An 11,375-nucleotide genomic window follows, 5' to 3' on the forward strand; every position below is an offset into this window, starting at 1 on the left:
TGTCCAGGCACTTGGACGGACGCCCGTTGGCAGATGTGGTTCCGCCCACGGCGCCAAATTTTGGCCAGGTTGAATCCGCTTCATCAACAAAGATATACTAGTGATGGTTCACAGCAGCATCAAGCACCATCACCCTCTAAGAAATATATTTTGGTTAGTTCTTTTTACAGTATAGTTCCATTATGATATTGTGAAGTAGCATGTGCATTAATAGCAACAGTAATACATTGTATTTATATAGTGCTGTACCTGAACATACTCGGCCCCCAGTTGTTTCTCTCAGAAGGCTCCAGGTCAATGTGTTTCCATAGATACCTGGTGCCTCTTCAAAAGGCGGGTGATTGTTGGTAGGCTGATGGATGCCACATTGGCAAAGGTGTCATCATTCTCCTCAATGGCCTGCTTTATTTCAGACAGACGTATGTCATTCCTGGCCCTCACCATTTCCACCACTGCCCACTCCTGCTGGTCGGTCAGCACACGACCACCACCATGGGGTCTTCTGTCAATTCTGAGGGTAGAACAAGTGTATACTGTCAGTAGATCATACTGGAAGAATACTGGAACAAGTTATGTGAATTTACATGCATTACAACATGTAATTTATTGTAAATGTAATGGTAAAGCATAGTGCATATCCAGCAGACTTACCGGTTTTCTTGGAGAAAATGTTCTTATGATTGAATTGACAGTTGATCTTTTCAGATTGGGGTGAACTAATCTGGCAGCCTCTGCCATGGTAAGGCCTCTGTTTACCACATGGTCAACAACGATGGCCCAGACTTCATTAGACACAACAGTTCCTTGCCGTCTGCTGTTGTAGAAATATATATGACTCATGAAGTAGTCAACTCAAACATATCTCACAAGAAACTGGAGCCTGTGAATCCAAGAATTAGACTTTTATTATCTAATAACGAAAGCCGAGCAGTTCCATGAAACGGCTCTCTCTCTCTGGCTTAGACATCGCTTTTATAAACCAAATGCACAAACATGCATACATGGCATATACAGTTACCCCCGGTTAAGTGATTAACCATTAAGCGCAGTTAGATTAAGTTATGGTCAAATGTATTTAAACAAATGAGTAGAGAATCATATCAAAAGTATTGTGAGCATTTTATTGTGAAAGGCATTTACTTTATATGAAAGGTATTTCTAGATGAAACACTGATTAGGTTTGGTGAAAATGTTACTGTGTGGTTTTGTGTTTTGTACTTAGTCAATTGAAAATGTGCTTCAAGTTTTGAAGAAAAAAGTAACAGCCTTTTTGACGATCTGTGATGAGTTTTGTTCTAAGAGTTGGGAAATTTTACCACACACTTGTGAAAATAGTACCAAGACAACACTGGGGAACAGGTTGTCTGGAATCCAGGAACAGTGGAAATTGACCCCTTCCTCTCTCTCTGTGAGTTATCAGTGCTCTGTACAGGCAGAAGTTAGTAAGTATGAGACAATCTTTACTGAACTGATCGGGTCCATTGAGAGAATACTCACTGAGGTGAAAAGGTTGATTAGAGGCCAGGAGAAGACTGCAGCGAGACGGGTTAAAGGACTCCTGGAGCAACTATAGCAGGAGATAGCTGAGCTGAGGAAGAGAAGCACTGAGCTGGAGCAGCTCTCACACACAGAGGATCACATCCATTTCCTCCAGGTAACTCAACTGCCTTGATACATGTGATATGAAGTTGCATTTTTTAATAGTGACAGAATTCGAAATGTCTCCTTAGCTGAAGACCAAAGAAGAGTTGTCCCTCTGTAAGTGATATTCAAACACCCTCTCAAAGACAACATCCATGTTCTTTCTTTTACATATTGGGTTTTGTTGTTCATCAGTCAGACGTCCTCCAGCTGACATTGGATCTGAATACAGCTCATCCAGAACTCAGCCTGTCTGAGGGGAACAGGAAGGTGACAGCCACTGATAAAGCTCAGCCCTATCCTGACTACTGGAGACAGCTGCTGTGTAGAGAGGGCCTGTCTGGAGTCTGCTACTGGGAGGTAGAGTGGAGCGGTGGATGGGTTGAAATAGCAGTATCATATAGAGGGATCATCAGGAAAGGAAAGGTCCCAGAGTCTACATTTCTAGGTAACAGTCAGTCCTGGACTTTGGAGTGCTATCCCCTCCCCATTGTAGGTTTTGGCACAATGCTAATCAAATAGAAATATCTGTCCCCTGCTCCTCCAGAGTAGGAGTGGACCTGGATCACAGGGCAGGTACTCTGTCCTTCTACAGCGTCTCTGACACAATGACCCTCCTCCACAGAGTCCAGACCACATTCACTCAGCCCCTCTATCCTGGGTTTGGGATTGGTACAAAATCATATCTCAATAATTACCAGTGGATACAGATGATTTCAACCATTTCAGACATATTGATGGAGAGCTTCTGGGTTATTAACAGTCTTCCAGTAGGCCTATGATCTGGTTCAATTCCCCTTTTTTAACGTTATGTAAAAATAAAAATAAAAGCCTGGTCCCAGATCTGTTAGTGGTCTTGCTTAACAGATGGCATGATGGCACATACAGACTGACACTCAGGCTTCAGACTTTTACTGTCTACCTGATCACCTCTTGGCTGTTGCAATCCTCTGGAAATGGGTCTCTTTTTCTCTTGATGTAAACTGTAGTACTGGCAAACCAGTCAAATCAGAAACTGGGATCATTGTTGATCCATTTATGATCAGATGAGAATAGTTAAATCACCCATGTACATGTATGAATCCAAACAATTCAGTTGTCTGAATCACTTACTGAATCAATGTGGTCTTTCAAAATAAAAGTCATCATCATGACATTGGAATTGCTCTACTATTGAATTGATTGACACAATGAATCAGCTATTTCCAGTAATCTATGTACCAATATATATTTAGACAAATAGATGATACATAAAACACTCCCACACCACATCCATTTAGACCAATAGACGACACATAATACACCCACACATTATATTGGAGCAGGAAGGAACACAAAGGTTGAAGTCTATGACCGTCTAAACCAGTGGTATTCAAAGTCGGGGTCGCGACTCCTAGTGGGGTCACGGGGGAAACCAAAAATGAAGAGTACAGATTATTGTATGGGACAATATACAAACGTTTTGGAGAAAGATCATTATTGAGTAAATGTATTTATTCTGATGAATACCGCTGATCTAATCTGACTGTCTAAAACTGACTGTTGAATACCACTGATCTAAACTGACTGTTTAACACTGACTGTTGAATACCGCTGATCTAAACTGACTGTTGAATACCGCTGATCTAAACTGACTGTTGAATACCGCTGATCTAAACTGACTGTTGAATACCTCTGATCTAAACTGACTGTCTAAAACTGACTGTCAATTAAATGAATACACAGTACATACAATATATATATACAAAAGTATGTGGACACCCCTTCAAATTAGTGGATTTGGCTATTTCAGCCACACCCGTTGCTGACAGGTGTATAAAATCGAGCACACAGCCATGCACTCCCCATAGACTTGATTTGATTTATTAGGATCCCCATTAGCCGACGCCAATGGCAACAGCTAGTCTTACTGGGGTCCGATATATAACAAAAAATTCATTACAGACAAAATACTTTACAATTTACATACATTAACACGTAGTGTGTGTGTGTGCATCTATCAGTTACACATACATGTCAGTACATACACACAACAAGTAGGTCACATGGGGGAGAGGCGTTGTGCCGTGAGGTGTTGCTTTATTTGTTTTTTATATAATATAATATGCCATTTAGCAGACGCTTTTATCCAAAGCGACTTACAGTCATGTATGCATACATTTTTACGTATGGGTGGTCCCGGGGATCGAACCCACTACCTTGGCGTTACAAGTGCCGTGCTCTACCAGCTGAGCTACAGAGGACCACAATTTGCTGTTCACTTGCACTATATAAGATGGATGCTATCATGGGTGGCTCTGTATCCTGTAATACTGCACGTTTCCTTGAATTTGTCATGGACCTGGGGACTGTGAAAAGACCCCTGGTGGCATGTCTGGTGGGATAAGTGTGTGTGTCAGTGAAGTGTGTGTGTGTCACTGAATTTCCAACACATTAATGTTTCTTATAAAAACAAGGTGACATAGTCAGTCTTTACTCAACTCTTAGCCAAGAGAGACTGGGGTGGATACTATTAATATCAGCTCTCTGATTACAATGAAGAGCAAGACGTGCTGCTCTGTTCTGGGCCAGCTGCAGCTTAACTAGGTCTTTCTTTGCAGCACTTGACCATATGACTGGACAATAATCAAGATAAGACAAAACTAGAGCCTGCAGGACTTGCTTTGTGGAGTGTGGTGTCAAAAAAGCAGAGCATCTCTTTATTACGGACAGACCTCTCCCCATCTTTACATCCATTGAATCTATATGTTTTGACCATGACAGTTTACAATCTAAGGGAACACCAAGTAATTTAGTCTCCTCAACCTGTTGAACAGCCACACAATTCATTATCAGATTCAGCTCAGGTCTAGAATTTAGGGAATGATTTGTACCAAATACAATGTTCTTAGTTTTAGAAATGTTCAGGACCAGTTTATTACTGGCCACCCATTCCAAAACAGACTGCAACTCTTTGTTAAGGGTTTCAGTGACTTCATTAGCTGTGGTTTCTGATGCGTATATGGTTGAATCATCAGCATACATGGACACACATGCTTTGTGTAATGCCAGTGGAAGGTCACTGGTAAAAATTGAAAAGAGTACAGGGCCATGAGACAAACATTGGCAGTAGAATGGCCTTACTAAAATGCTCAATGACTTTCAACATGGCGCCGTCATAGGATGCCACCTTTCTAACAAGTCAGTTTGTCAAATTTCTGCCCTGCTAGAGCTGCCCTGGTCAACTGTAAGTGCTGTTATTCTGAAGTGGAAACGTCTAGGAGCAACAACGGCTCAGCCGCAAAGTGGTAGGCCACACAAGCTCACACAACGGGACCACTGAGTGCTGAAGCGCGTAGCACTTAAAAATCGTCTGTCCTCGGTTGCAACACTCACTACTGAGTTCCAAACTGCCTCTGGAAGCAGTGTCAGCACAAGAACTGTTCGTCAGGAGCTTCATGAAATGGGATCCGTGGACGAGCAGCCGCACACAAGCCTAAGATCACCATGCGCAATGCCAAGCTTTGGCTAGTAGTGTAACGCTCGCCGCTATTGGTCTCTGGAGCAGTGGAAACGTGTGATGAATCACACTTCACCATCTGGCAGGCCGACTGACGAATCTGGATTTGGCGGATGCAAGGAAAACCTACTTGCCCCAATGCATAGTGCTAACTATTACGTTTTGTAGAGGAGGAATAATGGTCTGGGGCTGTTTTTCACGGTTTGGGCTAGACTCCTTAGTTCCAGTGAAGGGAAATCTTAACGCTACAGCATACAATGACATTCTAGATGATTATGTGCTTCCAACTTTGTGGCAACAGTTTGGGGAAGGCCTTATTTGTTTCAACATGACAATGCCCCCATGCACAAAGCGAGGTCCATAGAGAAATGGTTTGCCGAGATCGGTGTGGAAGAACTTGACTGGCCTGCACGGAGCCCTGACCTCAACCCCATCGAACACCTTTGTGATGAATAAGAACGCCAACTGCGAGCCAGGCCTAATCGCCCAACATCAGTGCCCGACCTCACTAATGCTCTTGTGGCTGAATGGAAGCAAGTCCCCGCAGCAATGTTCCAACATCTAGTGGAAAGCCTTCCCAGAAGAGTGGAGGCTGTTATAGCAGCAAAGGGGGGACAAACTCCATATTAATGCCCATGATTTTGGAATGAGATGTTCGATGATTAGGTGTCCACATGCATTTGTCCAGCGCTACAGGGGACTAAGGTAGTGTAGAGGTCACAACACTGTTTCTATGGAGACTGTTGTGGAGGAGCGTTCCATGGTGTCGTAGAATCACAGGCAGGTCTTGTACTGCAGGAGTTTCTCTGCCAGAAGGCTGCTTCCTACTCCTCTACTCTGCACCACACTCAGGTCTAGGTTCCTGGGACACAGGGGAGGAGAGACTGCTAGGGTGGATCTGTCTCAATACTGTCACCTGTCTCAAAACTGTCACCTGTCTCAATACTGTCACCTGTCTCAAAACTGTCACCTGTCTCAATACTGTCACCTGTCTCAATACTGTCAACTGTCTCAATATTGTCACCTGTCTCAATACTGTCACCTGTCTCAATACTGTCACCTGTCTCAATACTGTCACCTGTCTCAATACTGTCACCTGTCTCAATACTGTCAGCTGTCTCAATACTGTCACCTGTCTCAATACTGTCACCTGTCTCAATACTGTCACCTGTCTCATCTGCACAGACTATATTAATACTTTGTTCAGGTCACCTCAAGGGGTCAAGGAAATTCTCAAATTTGTATCACTGAAAATCCTCATGTCCTTTGCCTCATCTACAGTGACTATATTGATACATGAGAGGTTCTCATACTGGACCTGGAAGATATCCACCAGAACACCCGAGTGTTTATGGTCATCAACATGGCTAAGAAGAAGAAGAAATGCTCCAGATTCCCTTCATGCAGTGTGTTTGGGTACAAGTTACCTGTGGTTGGACAGGAGAACAGTACTATCAGTGGCCATAGGACTGAATCACCATAATGCAGACAGAACCCCATCAACCATTCCAACATGAATGGATGTTCCTCTTCAGTTTCTATGGTTACGATGATGCATCTGTTAGTGAAGCCTTTACCTCCAGAGAGTAGGTAGACCAGCTGGATGATGAGGGCTCCCAGGAAACAGCTCCCTCCGTAGGACAGGGGGAGGAAGTGCAGGGAGATGCCTCTGATATGACTGGGTGTCAGGTGGAAGGAGAACACAGAGCCTGGAACAGAGAAGAGAGGAAGACTGGGAAGAGAAAGAGGCATTCATTTGGTTCAAACGTCTCTTGTCTTCCTCTAATACACCAGTAGGGGGCATCCTAACCCTAGCTTCCAGAGTTCAGAATACTATCCTCCATGTTGGCAGTTGGTTCCAAACCCAGTTTGTCTCTGTGTACGAACAATGTAGCAGCAATAGGTGTGTCAGAAATACGTGCTCAGCCAGCCCCAGTAGGATGTACTGGGGGAGCCAGCTGGAAGCAGGCCATGGAGGACACCTGGAGCACCTTCCCTGACAGGGCCTGCTCCGTCAGAGGATAGCCCTTCCTGTGGACCTCAGACAGGCCCGCTACCAGGACAGACTGGGCCGCACACGCATGACCCAGCACTGAGAGAGGAGAGGAGGGAGGGGACAGGGAGAGAAACAGAGAGAGAGGGAGAGAGAGAGAGAGACATTAACATTGACTGGCTCATTGATGTGGATGGTATTTGTGTGTGTGTGTGTGTCTGTGTGTCTGTGTGTGTGTGTCGTGTATGTGTCTGTGTCTGTGTGTGTCTGTGCGTGAGTGTGTCTCTGTCTGTGTCTGTCCGTGTGTGTGTCTGTGTGTGTCTGTGTGTGTGTGCTTACTGATGACTCTGTCGGGGGAGAAGGGTGTTGTGATCTCCACATGAATCTAGGTAGCCATAACCAAATCAGCTAGTCACTGAGAGACGATATATCAACACAGAGATGGGCAAAATATACTGTACATCAAAAATGGATCTTGTTAAAAATACCAGATACTCTAAAGACTAATGTATCAAACTTAAATACAAAATACTTTTGTAGTTGTATGTAGATAAAATACAAATACATACAGGTAAATACATTTGCTAGTATACACCTTCACTACAACAACATTCTCAGTGACGGAAGAAAACAGCTTTTAACTTTCTATGACTGTGATATGAGATTGTTCATCTACCTTAGTTGAATGTACTGATGGTAAGTCTCTCTGGATATGAGTCTCTGCTAAATGACTAAAATGACAATGTAAAAATGAACAATTGCAAAGCACACTGGGTATTATTATTGGCCTTCTTTTGGGTGCAGAGCTCATTATTTTAATACCCAGCATATTTTTCAAGTGTTCTTTTTTACATGTATATTTAGTTCATTTAGCAGACGCTCTTATCACACCATAGTGCCATCAGACTTCTGATACCAATGCAGGGTGAAAGCGGGGCCACAAGATGTGAACCGCTATGATAAATGGTATAGAAAAGTATTTTGTATTTTCAAAATACATTGGAGTGCAGTTCATCCCAGCATAATTCAAATGACTAAATACTCAGAAGTAATTAATATATGTATTTCAAATGCATGTAACATAAATACAAACTATCTCTGCCGACTACCAAAAAATCTGTCACACTTCCTTATCAAAGAAACCACACCCCCTCTACATACAGAGTACACAATTTTGTCATTTACTAGTCACTTTATCAAACCATAGTGCCATCAGACTTCTGATACCAATGCAGGATGAAAGGGGAACACAAAATGTCCAACCCCTATAAAGAATGGTATAGAAAAATATGTTGTATTTTACAACAACAAAATGTTTTTACAAATTACAGGTCTCAAAAGTATCTTGTTCCAAATACATAGGATTGTAGTTCAGGCCAGTGCAATACAAAATGACAAAATAGTCAAAAGTCATTGAAATATGTATTTCAAATACGTATTAACAGAGATACTGCCCCCATCTCTGTCTCCACATTATCTTCTGTAACATGTTGAAGGGAATGCCTGCTGTTGGAAGCGTACTCCACCCTAAAGCCACTCTCCAATTAGGGCCACATCCTAGTTAAGCAGTACACCTTGCTGCAGTCAACTCTCTATGCCCGTTTGGTGAGCCACCATGCGGCTGGTGGGTCTCCAACCCAGCCACTATCTCAAAGACTATGGACCTCTTGATGAACTCTTTTGATGTAGTTTTGATTGGTATGGTGGCCAAAGACATTTCAGTTATAGTTTTGACTTAAAGGGATACTTCAGGATGTTGTCAATGAAGCCCTATATTTATTTCCCCAGTCAGAGGAACTTGTGGATAACATTTGTGGTGACAGAAATTGACTTAGGTACAAGGTAATTAAGGAAGATGACATACAGTTAGTCTTAAAGGTACTAAACGTAGTTATTGTGTGAAGAAGATATAATGAAGAAAACATTCTGCCAGTAAAACTTCATTAGAACAGTGTGTCGCACAAGTTCCTCTTTCTGGTCCTCTGTCTAAACCAACTGTTCTAGGCGGAGTGCCAAAACAGCTTCTGGGTGAGGGGCAGCATCCTGTTGTTGATCCTCTGTCTAAACCAACTGTTCTAGGCGGAGTGCCAAAACAGCTTGTGGGTGAGGGGCAGCATCCTGTTGTTGATCCTCTGTCTAAACCAACTGTTCTAGGCGGAGTGCCAAAAGAGCTTCTGGGTGAGGGGCAGCATCCTGTTGTTGAGATAGAAGTCACAACAGCTCAGCATTAGGGTTGAAAACTGAGATGTGTCAGTTCTCAGAACCCTGTTCCGAGAACTGAAACAACACCCTGATCTCTTGAGTTTGTAAGTGATTGCCCAGTAATTATGCTCTGAGGAGAGATAGGTATTTTATTTTGCCTTTTCAATGCCTTTTCAAAGTGATTTGTGAAACATTTATTTTTAATAAAATTCCAGGACATTTTCCTGTTTAAACCGGTCCTTTGCCTCCAGTGTCCTGGTCCTGAAAACACCCTGCAGACAGAGTATTCTACTACCACGGATGGGTAGAAATTACTACATACAATTACAAAATACAGATACAAAATACCATCAAGATCAATGTATCAAAATAAACTACTAAATACTTGTATTTTGTAATGTATTTCATTCAATGTAATGTATTCATTTTAAATACAAAAACACATTTGCAAGTAACCGATCCGAACACCAACAACATTCTCAGAAACAGTGACAAAACCTTTTTTCTTGCTATGACAGTGACACTGTATTTTGCTATCTACCTTCGTTGAGCAAGTCACTCTGGATAAGCTAAATGACTCAAATGTAAATGTATATGTGAAAATGAACCTACCAAATTAACTGTAAAGCACACTGGGTATTATTATTGGCCTTGTTTAGGGGTGGAGCTCTTTAGAATAATACTCAGCATGCTTTGCAATTATTCATTTTTACATCGACATTTACATTTTAGTCATTTAGCAGACGCATTTATCCAGGGTGACTTTTAATTAGTGCCTTCATCTTAAGACAGCTAGGTGAGACAACAAAATATTACAATCATATCAAGTACATTTTCCCTCAACAAAGTATTTATCAACATTTTTACATATACATTTATATTTAGTTAATTTAACAGACGTTCTTATCACACCATAGTGCTATCAGACTTCTGATACCAATGCAGGGTGAAAGGGGGGCCACAACATGTGAACCGCTATGATAAATGGTGTAGAAAAGTATTTAGTATTTATTTGGAAAATAAAAAATACAAAATGCATTGGAGTGTAGTTCAGCCCAGTGTAATTCTAATGACAAAATATTCAGAAGTAATTAAAATACGTATTTCAAATACATGTAACATAAATACTAACCATCTCTGCCTACTACCCAACACTCTGTCACGCTTCCTCATCAAATAAACCACACCCCCTCTACATACAGAGTTCACAGTCAAGAGGAAGCCACTTCCTGTCCTCTGGTGTAGAGTTCCATGAAACAGAAAGTAATCTTTGACACTGAACAGAAAGTAATCTTTGACACTGCCATTGCTTAACCTACGGGAGAGAGCACCAAAATGGCAGAGAATCAGGAACTGTTCTGTTGCTCCATCTGTCTGGATCTACTGAAGGATCCGGTGACTACTGCCTGTGGACACAGCTACTGTATGGGCTGTATTAAAGAAAGCTGGGATCAGGATGATCTGAAAGGTGTCTATAGCTGTCCTCAGTGCAGAGAGACCTTCACTCCAAGGCCTAATCTGAGGAAAAATAACATGTTGGCTGAGATGGTGGAGAAACTGAAGAAAACAGGACTCCAGGCTGCTCCCCCTCCTGCCCTGTGCTATGCTGGACCTGGAGATGTGGCGTGTGATTTCTGCACTGGGACCAGAAAGCAGAAAGCCCTCATGTCCTGTCTGGCGTGTCTGGCCTCTTACTGTGAGACTCACCTCCAACCTCACTATGAATTTCCTGGTTTCAAGAAGCACAAGCTGGTCAAAGCCACCGCACAACTACAGGAGAAGATCTGCTCTCATCATGACAAATTGCTGGAGGTTTTCTGTCGTACCGATCAGCAGTGTATCTGTTATCTGTGTACAATGGATGAACATAAAGGCCATGATACAGTGTCAGCTGCAGCAGAGAGGACTGAGAAACAGGTAAGACCAGAACTACTTGTTTGTGACTGTCTGATAAACAAATAATTAAACATACAGTAGGAACTAAGGCTGTTTGAATATGAGATCATTCAAATGAAATCGATCCACGGCAGAACAAATATG

The 11,375-nt window shown here is 42.4% G+C and overlaps 1 long non-coding RNA gene across 1 annotated transcript; it reads right to left on the minus strand.

The window, feature by feature from the left end:
• On the minus strand, positions 1-1,585 carry LOC311117026. Its single transcript, XR_014611548.1, has 4 exons — positions 1,498-1,585; positions 652-880; positions 250-511; positions 1-136 (listed from the first exon to the last, which is right to left on the minus strand). It is a non-coding gene; the product is annotated as an uncharacterized lncRNA (long non-coding RNA).
• Positions 1,586-11,375: the final 9,790 nt, after the last annotated feature.

Source organism: Coregonus lavaretus, assembly GCF_964263955.1.
Source record: "Coregonus lavaretus genome assembly, contig: HAP1_SCAFFOLD_5700, whole genome shotgun sequence".
Taxonomy (NCBI): domain Eukaryota; kingdom Metazoa; phylum Chordata; class Actinopteri; order Salmoniformes; family Salmonidae; genus Coregonus; species Coregonus lavaretus.